Source organism: Alexandromys fortis, unplaced genomic scaffold, assembly GCF_014885135.2.
Source record: "Alexandromys fortis isolate MF-2015 unplaced genomic scaffold, M_Fortis_MF-2015_v1.1 scaffold_16, whole genome shotgun sequence".
Taxonomy (NCBI): domain Eukaryota; kingdom Metazoa; phylum Chordata; class Mammalia; order Rodentia; family Cricetidae; genus Alexandromys; species Alexandromys fortis.
The window spans coordinates 10,940,884-10,956,418 of record NW_026067893.1 but is presented as its reverse complement, the minus strand read 5'-3'; positions in this window follow the sequence as shown (position 1 = coordinate 10,956,418).

Sequence of the window (15,535 nt, the reverse complement as noted above, 5' to 3'; positions counted from 1 at the left end):
TGTGTGTGTGTGTGTGTGTGTGTGTGTGTGTGTGTGTGTGTGTGTTTATGCACTCATACACACATACTCCTAGGGCAGGACACACACACACATACACACATACTCCTGGGGCGGGACAATCCTCTGTATTACGATTGCTCTTTTAGGGTAAACACCCTTAAAGAAAACTGACTATACCTCCCCCTAGAAGCCATCAACTGTCTTCAGTTAGGTGTGAGAATTCATAAACTACATAATTGCTAGTACTTTGTCAATATTTTCTCCATCTTGGCATTTAATTTTTGAAAATATTAATCAGACTTATCTAAAACAAACAGTTTAACAGCACTGATACTTAGGTCCCCTCTAATTCTACTCTGTCATCTGGGTTTTACTTGGTTTCAGTCAAAGGGGACAATTAGTGGTATATTGTTCTGGGAACTCCTTCAGTCAATAGACTTTAAGATACCGACCCACACTGGGTGTGGTCTCATGTACTTTAATTGTAAATAAAAAAGCGTGTAAAAGCTTTTCCCTGCAGGATTTGGTTCCAGTTCCCAGGGCACACAGAGAGAGGCCTGCATATTGCTACCCTTACTGTGAGTTTATCCCCAAATAAATACACCTTTGTTATACTCCATTATGGGCTACTGAGGAACTCTTTGATACAACTACAATTTGCACCCAATGTCTAGCTCATTTGGTAGAACATGAGACTCTTAATCTTAGGGTCCTGGTTTTGATCCCCATGTTGGGCACCAAATTGTAGTAATATCAAAGAGTTCCACAATACTCCAGAATGTAGTATAACAAAGGTTTATTTATTTGGGGATAAACTCAGAGTAAGGGTGGCGATCCACAATCCTCTGCATGTCTTGGGAACTAGAACTGAATCCAACAGGAAAGGGCCATGCATGTTTTTCATCTGCTCTTATAGCTCCCCTTTGGGCTGGTATCTTAAAGGCTATTGGCTGAAGGAATTCTCACAACAGGGTATAACTTCTCATCAGTTAACAAATCATTCTGCAGTCTGCCCTGTTAGAGGAAATGTGCAAAGTCATTTCACCTTTTCTCTGGCTTTCTGTTAATTTCAGGCGCTACCATGAAAAGGCTATAGAGGGAGACTATGATGTTGGAGGAGAAGCATATACCTTGCCGTCATCTACCTGCTTCGTCACTATCATCTTGGCAACCATTCTTCATTCTTGAGGCACACTTGCTGAAGTAGCAGCAGCTGGTTCTATTTTTGGCGTTTGAGACAGACACAGAAACAGTTTAATGGGCTTGGTCAGAACATTCAGCACTAAGCAGGAAGCTCAGTTTTCTGAGAAGCCTGGATATCAACTCACCCGGAATTGTCTTCTGAGAACAGAGACACCACCATGCAAGCAGCGAGCCCTCTTAGTCTCTGGCATGTCCCCCTTCCCATCATTGTCTAAAAATTATTTTTGTAACCTTGTTCTTATGTTGAAATAGGAGCGGCGGGGCTGCGTCCCCGGCACCCGGCCGCCCGCATGGCTAGTTTATACCCAGAAATAATTACATGGAAACTGTATTCTTTCAAACACTGTCTGGCCCGGCTAGGTCCAGTTTCTTATTGGCTAGCTCTTACATATTGTTCTAACCCATTTCTAATATTCTGTGTAGCCCATGAGCTGGCTTACCAGAGAGGATCTTAACCTGCGTCTGTCTGGAGTGGGAGCATCATGGCGACTCTCCCACTCAGCTTCTTTTTCCCAGCATTCTCCTCTGTCTACTCCGCCTACCTAATTTTCTGTCCTATGAGGGCCGAGGCAGTTTCTTTATTAATAAGAAATCACTCCCACATCATTCTTACTTACATTTTGTGATGATATTATTAATTGTTTGACATTTTGTATTCTTTAACTTCGAAACAAAATGTCACAACAAAGTAAAATGCTTCCTAGAGGACTTTTGCCTTTTGCTTGGGGGAAGTTCTTCAACTTGATCATGATTTGAGCTGCCTCAAAGCTGAAACTTCAATTTTGGTAGATTTTGGTAAACATCTGCTTAATATCTACATTAACTAAATAACCTTTTAGCACCATGGTTGAATCTCATTTGTAATCAAGAGCTCCTCCTTTAGGTTGGTTTCTGAACTACATAAAATTTACCTACAGACCTGCTGGAATCCAAAACAGCTCCTACTGTGACTCAGAGAGATCACCCCGCCCCCCTTCCCCCGCCCCGTTGCTATTTTAAAATCAGGAATATCTTGGAAATAAAGACGATACCAAAGGTTGGTCTCATCATTTTGAGTTCCTTATTTCTAGAATTTGTCCCTCAAAATCCTCACCAGGTAGTTTTTATGATATCCAAACATATATACAATGTTTTTTATTGAAGTCTTCACTTTTTTCTCTGTAGCGAAGTACGTCAAAAGAAGCTGGCACCTTTCCCATCTTTTCTGTGTCAGAGAGAAATGCTATCTTTCCCTATGATTTTCAATGTCCTCACACCCTGCTACTTAATCACACATTCCTAGTAATCAGTCTCTAGGCAGAAATGTGTGGACCAATTTCCAAATGTTATCATGATTTTGAAGTCTTTCATTTCTACTTGTATTTCCTTTAGAAGAGGTGACTGAAAACTTTGAGCTGGGTGTAACATCCCCGTCAAGAACACAGAAAGATGTGGATCTCAATTCTCTGCCCCTGGGTCGATGTTGAGACCAGGCCTGGATAAATCATTTATAATGATAAATGACAATTGTGCAAGGTTGTGTCATTACCACAGCTTCAAATGTTAAATCCAAAAAGAGCATTGAGACTAAGAAGTGGGATTATCCTTATGTAGTGTCATTTTATTTGTATTTTAATAAATAAAGCTTGCCTGGAGATCAGAAAAGTAAAACAGCCACACTGACCAGGCTTATAAACCAGGCAACAATGACACATACCTTTATCATAGCCACACTAGTTTACCATAGAAACCAGGAGGTAGTGGTGCGCATCTTTAATCCCAGAACTAGAGGGGATTATAAAATGGGAGAAGACAGCTCTCAGTCTCATTCTGATATTTTCATTTTCAGACTGAGGTCAAAGTGAGGGCCAGTGGCTGTGTGCTTTGCTTTGCTAACCTTCAGGTTGAACCCTAATATCTATCTTTGAGTTTTTATTAATTGTGCTTTATCCTTATAAGGTAATAAACTAAGTAATCTTGAAAAAGATTAATAGATCTTTATGCACCTGTCCATTATGCCATGTACATTAAACATATACAGACAAATATTGTTTTAATTAAAAAGATGAAACTGCTGAGTACCCCTTATGGCATTAACATGCTATCTAGTTAGCATTATCAACAAAACTAATATCCCTTTGTGCCATGTATACATCGTAGGTCAGTATTCCTCTTAGCTTCTTTTCACTGATCTCTGAGAATATACATTTCTATTTGTGTTAATTGTATTCAGCTTCCTGAGCGTCCCCAAGAGATAGTCACAGCAAACTCATGTTTATTGGCAAAAATAGAAGGTGCATAATTCCTTTGGGTGCTGAATGCAGAACATTATGGCTATTCTGGGGAGCAGCAAGGCGATGTTTAATCAGATTAGGTGCACCTGCCCACCAGTATTAGCCTAAGCTTCAGCCAGGTTCTTCTAAAGACGTGGGTGCATATCTTAGAGTTGAAAAGAATAGTAATTACAAGAAAGGGCAGCCAAAGGTGGTGGATGTAAAATATGGAATTTTCAGATGTAGGTAGAAACAAAACCCACTGACATACATGTATGTAAGTCATGTACACACAATATATACCTCTTATCTTAAAACCAGTACTGAGAACAAAAAAAACTGACAAATAGAAAATTCTGTATCGTATATAATGTTTTTTTTTAAAATGAAATAATTAAACATTGGGATAGGAATGTAGCTGAGTGGTAGAATGTTTGCCAGTGTTAATGGGCCCTAGATTCGGTCATCACTACTGACCCTCCATATATACAAATATTAAAATTAATGCTTATATCTGTAACTGAAATAAATTATTCTTAGGTCAAAGAGTTACATTTTTTAATTACTTTTATATTTTCAAATTTATTTATTGTGTGAAAGAGAGACATGTGTGTGCACATGTCTGGAAATTCTTGTGGAGATCAGAAGACAACTTGTGATAGTCAGTTCTCTCCTTCCACCGTGTTTGTTCAAATTCAGGTGATGTGGGTTTGATAACAATAGACTTTACCTATTTAAATATCTTATTGGCCCACAAAATTAAAAAAAAAAAAGACTTGGACACATGGACATTTAGAAACTCACAAATATATTTTCGATATCTCAATTAAAATAGCGTCTTAGAGTTGTAGCTAACAAATAAATGAGTGAACTAATTGAGAAACAAATAATGATTTTACTCTGAAAGAAATAATATGAGTAAGTGCTTTAAAAATAAATAAAATTGTCTCATTGATAAACCAGTTGGGGACGGCCTCAGGGGGGCTGCCTTTTAACTGAAGAACTATTGGCAATTGATGAATATTGGTAGATGGTTACTGAGTTTTCATCGGGGCTATGGTTCCAGGTCGGTTATAGTAGGGAAGAGGATGAAGAGAGTGGTCCAGGAGCAGTTGAAGGGCAGAGTGGAGGTAGATGTGATCAAAATACACAAAGAACTACAGGTAGCTAAGGAGTGCTGAGAGTGGAAGGAATAGTATTCGCTAGGGAAAACACATCAGATGGTTATCTAACACTAAAAGTCAGTCCTGAAAACGTGTACATACAGCTAACACCATATAGACTGAGCAGTGTGCCTTTATAAATTAAGGAACACATATATGGATAGATACATGAGAAAATTAATGTTAAGAAGAGGCCATAAATCTGAATGGAGGGAGATATAAAAGGGAGTGGAAGGAGGAAAGGAAAGAGGAACAATATAAGTGTATCATAATATCAAAAATAAAATAAATAATAATAAAAATACATTGTGTATATGTATGAAATTCTCAAAAAATTTAAATGAGCAAGCAAAACAAAGGAATGGAATGAATTCAATAAATAGGCTTTGACTGTATTTTAAGAGGGGAAAGAAGTCTATTTTCCAGGATTTTTCTGTGCATTTCATATTGGTTCCAGAGTTTGGTTCTCTTAATTAAAATATGCTCCTGCTAGTTTGAATTTGTTAGATAAAGATAATAGGGCTTTAGCTTAAAATATCGTTTTGTCTTTAAGCGCTTAGTTCCCTTCAGTTATTACAAGCAATAACTTCTCTTTCAAACTGCCCTTGGATATTATTTTCAAACAATTTTCTCCAAAAACACACAACTCACTGAGCACAATGTCTAATATATTTATTCAGAAGGAATTTGGGTGGACATTTTCCTTTGGCTTCTTGCTTTCGTGATACATCTGGCCTATGACAACTGCCAGCGGAGGGCAGACCCCCTCCCTAAGTATTTATTACGCACAGCCAAACCAGTCCCAATGTCCCTGATTATCGTTGCAGAGTCTGGAACACAACCATGATTGTTTCTCTCAGCCTATTAATTGCACAAATTCGCACAGGAAAGAGGAAAACTAAATGCAGCCTGTGCTCTGTTGTCTATGTATGTCTGGGTTTCATTTTTTTTTTCGGTGTTTTTGAGACAGGGTCTCTCTATGTTACAGTCCTCGCTATCCTGGAACTCACCTTGTAGACCAGATTGAGCTCAAACTCAAAGAGATCTACCTGCCTCTGCCTCCTAAGTACTGGGATTAAAGGTGTGCTCCTCCACTGCCCAGCTTCACCTTACCAGACTGAACATACCTTGTTATTTATTCAAACGGCCAGCATTAGTGTGCTAACAGTTATCTCTAAGAATGCCTCACAATGCTGCATCTCTCTGCTCCTTCTCATCTCTTCTTTATTAAGGCCTGTCCTCACCCCACACAGAGGGGAGTCTATAGAATTATCCCGGACTTTTCTTCATCCAAAACCTTCTGCATCCCCCTCATTATAAACGGATCTCTGGTGTCTAAATGAAGGGCTCACTGCCATCATCTATCCTTTCCATTGCACTATTTGTCTGTGGAAACTGGAGCTCTTGGCAGAGAATATTGTTCACTGAAATTCAGAGTTTCCAAGGAGACTAAAGACTGCCTCTCACCTGGATATGTTTGAGGGCAGAACTTCAAAGATGAATAGCAGTTTGGAATGATTGGGTCTCTGCCAAGAAGGAAAGGACAGAAGCTCACACCAAATCTAATGTTCATGATGAAAGAGTTAGATCAGGTAGCAGTGACATGGACAGTAAGACCAAGCCCTACTCAAGTCACTTAGGGACTATGTTTTTCTGCAGTGTGAATGATGTTAGCAAGGGGACGAGACTAGGAATAGATACCTGTGAGAAAGTGAGGGATCTGTATTCTTAAGTGTAGAATAGCATCCCAAGAGTTCCCAAGTGCTTTTAAGTGAAATGAAATATTTAGAAGGAAGGAGGGACAGTTGTATGAGATGGTTCCCTTGATGTCTAGAGAAAAGAGGAATCTCATATAGAGAGAAATATGTAGTCGTCTTAGGGTCTATATGAGTTACTGTAGTTACGCACATCTACCTCGATTTAATGATGGGGCGGGAAATTAGAATGACACTTGATTCTACTTCTGCAAAACTTCTCAGACATTTCCTGCATGGTTACATTGATGGGAGACATCAGCACGTTGACGAAGACATGGATACAGTCCTCTCTCATACCCTTCCTTCTCTTCTGCTGGTTTGTGACTCAAAGCTATGCCGGAGTCCTTGACGTGTAAGTGGAAAGGATAGGAGACACTCCAGAAACCAACTAGGCAAACTTTACTTCTGCAAGCTTTACTGTGAGCTTACTCCTTCACCTCCAAAGTGCTGCCCAGCCCCGCACCTGCATGAGATCTACTGAGTAAGGCAGGAACACAACTGTATTGCATTTGAGGCTGGAGATTTAAATTATCTGACCTGAGTGAACTCTCTAACAACCAAAGGTGATTGCAAGTGTATTCTACAGAAGACAGCCAAGGGATTAAAAAGAAAGTTTGAAAGAATATGGTCAGATACAGGTATTAAAAATTAAAATGAAGCGATTTTATTTTTATTCTTAATTCCAAGAATAGGGGCACTGCTTTTTCAGTTAAGCCTGTAAACATTTCCTTTGGAGCACTAAGAGATGCATGGAAAAAATGTGAATTTGTAGGAGGTCTTTTTCTGTTCTTTAAAGTGTCTGATCATGTATTTCTCTGGAGAGATCCTTTACAGAATTGATGTGAGGGGAGTGAAGACCACTTTTCAAACCTCCTGACATTTCATTAACCAACCAGAATTTTTCATCATCATTTTTGCAGAATCTGGAAAGGATGTCTTTTATGTTGCAGAGATTTGGTGGAAAAGATAAAGTTTCTTTTGAAAAGATACTGGAATCTGAACATTTGAAGCTGAACCGGAAGCCAGCTTTCTACTGATGCCAGATAAACAGGTTCCAGAAGATGTGACTAGATTATGCTGCTATTGTACCAAAGTCTGTCAATAGCATCTGAAGACTTTCAGAAGGATGTAGCCAACCCCCATGCCACCCAGGAGTGGTGAGCTCCCACAAACTGGCTGTGCGATCTGATTAATTCAATAGGATATTCTCTTCTTTGCTACACTTGCACAGCATGTGTACAAAGGAGCTCTATCACAATGGCTACACTATGGTAGGGCTTGAGCAGGAAGTCATCCTTTTCTTTATCAGTACTATCTGGTCTCCCAAGATGTTGAATCGATCCCAACTCTCATAGAGAGCAACTAACTCATTCTAGTTTGCACAAGACTTCCTTGAGTTTCTCATTGGAAGCTTTACCCATGAGCCATTCATTATAGCTGGCAAACATGAATGAGGAGTCACTGTACTGTCAAGGCTTTCAGATTGAATGCCAAATCCTGAGACAGACATTCTTTCACAATCTTATTTAAATAAGTCTCTGAATAAAGGGATACACAATTAAACTATACCTTGAAAATAATATCTATGAAAAATATACCATGATAAAGAAAAAGATGAGTGATACAGAATCAAACATTTGCATGTTCTGTCACAGCCAAGGTGTCATCATTGAAGACCTATAAGGACAATAGAATGATATTGATGACTTCATAGGATGATGGGATAAAGGAGTAGAGTCCATAGGAAACACATTGCAAACGATTCTCAGCCACATGAAAGTGTGCTTATCCACATTGCCATAACAGAAGTGCAAACTGACACCTCAATACAACTCATTTCAACTCAATTTCAATACAAATTGGCCTGTGAACTAAGCTTCTGCAACTTTCTCTGTTTTTGAGACTGTGGGGAGATAGGGCTGTCACACTGTATTGGCAGGGTGGTTTAAACTGTACATTGCTTATGACCAGGAATTAAATGATATCTAAGCAAAAGCACATATACGTTTCCCCTTTCCCATGGTGACCCCACTTCTTGAAATCTGCTTCAAAGTTCTATAGGCAAAGATGTGAATAGTATTACTCCCAGGAATATGAGGAATGGTAAATGTACAGATGGGAATTTGGGAATAATGATTAAATTCTTTATTCTAGAAGTTTTTTTTAATTTTTTATTGAAAAAAAAATTTCCGCCTCCTCCCCGCCTCCCATTTCCCTCCCCGTCTCCCTTTTCCCCCCTCTTCCTTCTCCTCTCCCCCTCCCCTCACTCCTCTCCCCCTCCCTCTCCAGTCTGAGGGGCAGTCAGGGTTCCCTGCCCTGTGGAAAGTCCGCATTGCTGGGTCTAGAAGTTTTGAAAATGAGCAATGGACACCATTTTTGAAGTAAGTTCCAAATAAAATATGATCCACTGTTTAGATTTCACTTCCAAATGCTACTGTAAAAATTAAATGCTGAACAAGAGAGTGAAATGATTGTTTTATAAGAGCTTGTAGTTATGACTGAAGCTGGATGGATACAGATAGTATCAAGAATCAGTAAGCACTGTTGCTATAGTGTGACCTAATATTAGGAGAAACTACAAGCTGTGAAAAGAGAAGGAAAAATAACAGGAGTGAGTTAAGTATGGTGTCAAAGATCATTGGAGATGCTTCCTGATCTTGAGGATTTAATTCACAATCCTTATCTGGCCTCGCAGTCTCTATGGTCTTTCCAGTCTCTAGCTTATTTGACAACCCAGATATACTTTTAACCCTGTTCACTCACGATTACAGATATATCTTCTAGATTTCATAGCTTCACACTTCTGCCTCTCGAAACTCTTTCAGTTGTAACAAGTGGCAGGGTAGGGTCTAATGTGCACATTTATTCAAGACCCTTCAAAACCCATTTCCACTCTTGCCCTCTCTACTTGTCATTGCTGTGGTAAACACCATGATCAAAAGTAACATGAGCCAAGAAAGGGGTATTGTAGATTCCACTTTGATATGACACCTCAATAGTGAGTGAAGTCAGGGCAAGTACTCAAGGCAGGAATCGGTTGGCTACCATTGACAGGTGAGTGATACTTGTCGTACCTTTAAGGACACCTAGCAGTGATGGTCATTGTGTTTCATACGTGCTGTAGCTCCATAGGAGGGCTAGCTTCTTCTTTCTCTTGGCAGCTCGCACAGCATTTTCTAGTATTGTGGATGCCAGATTGCAGGGAAGGGACGTTTAGGTCAGGTACACCTCAGCAGCTCATGCCGAGGGACGTGAATGTAGCTTTGATTCTGTTCCTGTAGACTGTCATTCTCTTTCTGTTTCTGAGCTGTTGTTGACATTCCTTGGTACAGAATGAATAGTTCTTTTTTTTTTCCCCTTACCTCTTCTCTCATACAATACATCCTGACCACAGACCTCCTCCCTCCACTCTTCCTAGTTCCCTCTCCCCTGGGGAAGGCACTATAGAAAGTAAAGAGATAGAAACAAAACACTTGTTACTATTTCTGAGCTGCTAGATGAAACAAAATAATAGCACTTATGCATTTTCATTAGTCTTCCACATAAAGTCAATTTGAGTTCAAGGTTTAGTTATGTTAAAATAAAAGCATATGAATGGATAATGGACAGGATGTGATTTCAAGGAAAAATCATTGTGAAAAGGCAGACTTAGATTTAACTCAGCAATTGACTACACCTTAGGGTTGTCATTATACTATTCTATACTACATTATGCTAAGCTATAAATTTAATGATAGAATTTCTGCTTTGCTTTATATTACATGATGTGAGCATCACACGAAATAATAATTTTGAGTTAAAACAAAAACCTTTGAAATCTCTGCACTTAAATTAGAGGTAATATTACTACCATCAGAAGATCTTGAAGCCATCAACATATTTATTATAATCATTTTTTGTTCCTGCGTTGCAAGTGACAGGAATAATTCATCAAGATTGTACTTCTACAAAACACTCGATGAAAACAAGAGTGGAAATTTCTAAAGCAAAGAGGCTTTCATTAGGCTGCTTAATATGAGTATTTATAGCCAAATTGTTTCCCAATTGACTCTGCAATACTCATTTGTGATTCATAATTCTTGGTGAATAATTGCAATTATCATATGCTTAATGAGACAATAATTTCTTCTCTCTTCTCTTTATTTCTTTTTAGTCAGAGCCTTGCATTTAATGGCATGATCATCAAAAACAGTCAATCTGCCAGAGAGCTGACTACCTACCTATCCCAAAAACCAAGTCCCGGGACATGAACAGAAGTTGCATGAATGAAACAGAACAGTACATACAAATTAGCCTGTGAGTGATCTTCCTTCTTTCAGATAGTTATACAAGCCAAGATTTGTGCACCGTATGTTTGTGTGCATATACCAGATACATGTAAAATGTCTCCCAGGAAACCCCTAAATAGGGGCCTGGGAGATAGTTCAGGGGGTAAAGTGATTGCCTTGCAAGCACAAGGACCTGAGTTTGATCTTCAGAAGACAGGCATGGCAGTGTGCCCTTAAAGTCCCAGCACTATGGAGGAAGAGACAGACAGATACCTGTCTAGACTAATGAATGAGCTCCAGGCTGTTGAGCGACCATGTCTCAAAAACAAGGTAAGCATCATTACTGTACAATAATATCAAGACCAGAATATACAATGTATAGAATTGGAAAATTGTATGTCAAGGTTAAAAAAATAGTGAAATATTGGACCCTTCTTTTATATTGTATACAAAGATAACTTCAGAGTTGAGTAAAGATTTAAACAGAAGACCTGAAATAGTAAAACCTCCAAAGGGAAAGTTTTATGAAAAATTTGTTGACATTGGTCTTGGCAGTGAGTTTTCTTTATATGCCATGCAAAGCACAAGGAATAAGAGCAAATACAGAAAACTGATATCAAACTAAGAAGCTTTTTCATGGCAAAGCAGCATTCAGGAAAATGAATAGACCATCTGTGGAATGAGAAAAAATTGTGGAAATCAAATATCTGATATGAAGGTAATCTCCAAAATATATTAGGAAACTCCACAACTCAATAGCAACAAAATCCATATGATCCTATTTAAAATACATAAAGGAAATGAATGAACTTTCTCCAAAGAACACATTTGCAAGTAACTAACAAATACTTGAAAATATGCTGAAATCTGTGGTCAGATTGAATGAATTATTAATAAACTTGGAGCAGCCACAGTATGTTAGTGTCTCATTAAGGACAGAAATCAGAGCACTTCCCCTGGGTGTCAGTTAACTACAATCAAGCCTTGATTTGAACTCTGTATTTCACCCTCCCTGTTGTCTTTATTGTACCTGTCTATTTGTTGCATGAGCCCAATCTGTGCCTGTGATGATGCTGTTGTATGAATTTGTCCACATGTGTGACAAATTCCTCTGTATTGGTGTCTTTCATAGAGGGCTTTACTGTTTCTTTCATTGAACATCATAGAAAGCAAGACAAAGAGAATGAATAAGGGATAAGTTAAAGAAATCATTAACAGATTTACAAGGGATTATGTCACTGAGGCCAAAAGACTCAGATAATAATACTATAAACATTATTGTTTATCAAAAAATAGCCACATGTTGTATTCAATATTTATGTTTTAATTATATATAAATTATTTACTGTTTATATATTATGTATTATGAATTTTGTATTATGTATAAATTATATATAAATTTACTATATTGTTTTTAACCTATATTTGCTGTTTTCAGAAAATGATTGCCCTAACAAACATTTGAAAACACATGCTTTAATCATTTGCCAGACATGAAAACGTTGATAATTTAAGATTACAGCTATACAATAGGTTGGACTGTAAAAGCTGATTACATGGGAAAACCAAGGCAAGAAATGTTGGCAGTTGCATTAGTCTCTTAAAGGCAACTCAAAAGACTACTCCAAGTGCACAGTATGAAAGCAATCTCAAGTCTTAAGTGAGGTCAATGTGTGTTATTAACATTGGCAGTGAGGCCCAGCAAATGTTGCAGTTTCTTAGAATATAAGAGATATTTTCATTTTTTTAATTTGTTATTCTTTTTAAAAAAGTACCAATCCAAATTCCCACTCACTCCCCTCCTCCCATTTCCTCCACACACCCTTCTACCCCACCCACATATAATCCTAATACAGGCTAAGGATCATTGCTTTATGGAAGGTCCAAGGCCCTCCATACTATATCTAGGCTGAGCAAGGTATACAAAGAGAATAGGATCCCAAAAAGCCAGTAAATGCAGTTGAGATAAATCCCGGTGCCACTGACAGTGGCCCCTCAGTTTGCCCCAGCCATGAAACTAACAACAACATTCAGAGGGACTAGTTTGATCCTATGCTTGTTCCTTCCCAGTCCAGCTGGAGTTGGTGAGCTCCCATTAGCTCAGGTAAACTGTTTCAGTGGATGAACCCTTCAAGGTCTTGACCTCCTTGCTCCTATTCTCATTTCTTCCACTCTTCAACTGGACATTGGGAGCTCAGTCCAGTGCTCTGATGTGGGTCTCTGCCTCTGTTTTCACCTGTTGTTGGACAAAGGTTCTATCGTGATATTTAAGATAATCATCAGTCTGACTACAGGGCAAGTCAAGATCTGGACCCCTCTCTTCTATTGCTTAGGGTCTTACCCAGAATCATCTTTGTGGATTTCTGGGAATTTCTCTAAAATCAGGTTTCTGCTAACCCTATAATGGCTCCTCCCTAAATCAAGGTATCTCTTTCCTTGCTCTCCTCTCTTTCCCTCCTTCATCTCAACTATCCCATTTTCCACAGTAAAGCTTATAGTTTAGTATCCCATTTTTAATTGGATTATTTAGAATTTTAATGCCTAATTTCTTGTGTTCTTTATATATTTTGGAGATCAGTCCTTTCTCTGATGTGTTGTTGTTGAAGATCTTTTCCCATTAGTAGGCTACCTTTTTGTTTTATTGACTGTGTCTTTTGCTTTACAGAAGCTTCTCAGTTTCAGGAGGTCCCATTTATTTGTTGTTGCTGTCAGTGTCTGTGTTACTGGGGTTATATTTAGGAAGTGGTCTCCTGTGCCATGCATTGAAGACCACTTCCCACTTACTCTTCTCTCAAGTTCAGTGTGGTCAGATTTATATTGATGTCTTTAATCCATTTGGACTTGAGTTTTGTGCATGGCAATACGTATGGATTTATTTTTATTGTTCTAAATGTTGACATCCAGTTATGCCAGCACCTTTTGTTGAAGATACTTTCTTTATACCATTGTGTAATCTTAGCTTTTTTATGTCAAAAATTTGATGTTCATAGGTGCGTGGATTAATATCTATTGAAATCTATTGTTTTATTCACTTTGCACAACAAAGTCTGGCTTAGATTGAATTGGAGAGGAAGCCCATCTTTTCCTAGTGTCCATTCCCACAGGCTTCTGACACAAGGACTGTCTTCCTTCACCATTTATTATATCACCATTTAGAGATATATGGACTCACTGGCTTAAACATAACCAACAATTGTACTTGTTCTAAAGTTACTAACCCAGACCTGTGTGGAATGTGTTTGAGTATGTAAGGTTTAACTTGAAATAATTACAGACTCACAGGAAGTTAAAGAATAGTATAGAGAAGACCAGTTATATTTCAGCCAATGATGACCCCTTCCGTAATTATAGTGTGGCATCAAAATGGTGAATATTACTTTGGAAGTGTGCATGCTGTTTTGTCATATGTGGTTATTTGTGTAATCACTGTGCAATCAAGATATATTTTGTGATCTAATGATCCTTCTCAAGTCACTCTTTAGTAATCATTTTTTATGCAATCAGTACCCCTTTTCTGATGAATATATTTTTTTTCAGTTTTCAGATTATATTTAAGTGGAATTAAGCAGTATGTGTCCCCTTGAAATCATCATTTTTTAAAATTTATTTTATTTTTATTTTTTAAAAAGAAAACAAATTATTTTTTTTTTCATTTTACATACCAAAACCCAGTTTCCACTCCCTCCCCTCTTCCCATTCCTTCCCCCTACCTCCCTACCCCACTCCCCAAACCACTCCTCAGAGAGGTTAAGTCACATTGTTTTGGGGAAGGTCCAAGGTTCTCCCTACTATATCTAGGCTGAGCAAGGTATCCATCCAAAGAGAAAAGGTTCCCTAAAAGCCAGTACATGCAGTAGGGTTAAGTCCTGATCTCACTGCCAGTAGCCCTGCAGTCTGCTCCAGCCATACAACTGTCACCCACATACAGAGGGTCTAGTTTGGACCTATGCTGTTTCCTTCCTTGTCTGTCTGGAGTTCGTGAGTTTCCATTAGCTCAGGTACAACTGTTTAAGAGAGTGTCCCCATCATGGTATTGACTTCTTTGCTCATATTCTCACTCTTCACAGTCTTCAATTGGACTTTGGGAGCTCTGCCCAGTGTTCTGCTGCAGGTCTCTGCCTTTGTTTCCATCAGTTGCTGGATGAAGGTTCTATGGTGACATTTAAGATATGCATCAATCTGACTATAGGGGAAGGCCAGTTCGGGCACTCATTCCTCTATTGTTAGGGTCTTAGCTGGGATTATCCTTGTGGATTCCTGAAAATTTCTCTAGCACCAGGTTTCTTGCTAGTCCCATAATGGTTCCTTCAGTCAAAATATCTCTTTCTTTGCTCTCATCTCTGTCCTTCCTCCATCTCAACTACAGTTTTCTTAAGTTCTCCTCCTGCCTCCCCTTCTCTCCTCCTTCCTCCCCTACTCTCCTTCTATTCCCCTTTCACTTTCCCTACCTCCCCACCCCCATGCTCCCAATTTTGTCAGGCTATCTGGTCTATTTCCCCTTTCTAGGTGGATCTATGTATGTTTTTCTTAGGGCTCACCTTATTACCTAGCTTCTCTGGGATCATGAACTATAGGCTCGATGTCCTTTGCTTTGAGGCTAGTATCCACTTATGAGTGAGTACATATCATGTTCATCTTTCTGGGTCTGGGTTAGCTCACTCGGGATGATTTTTTCTAGTTCTGTCCATTTGCATTTTTAACCAAATACATTAAAATATGCACAAATATGTTTGAAGTACTCATTTTGTTTTATTGATGATTAATGTTAGATATTAATGCTTAATTGTGCAATGTTGCAAATTAAGTGGATTCTAGTTCATTTATGTGAGTTTATGTATGTGGAGAGCCTGGTTGACAATGAACGTCTTCCTTGATCACTGTTTACTTCACAT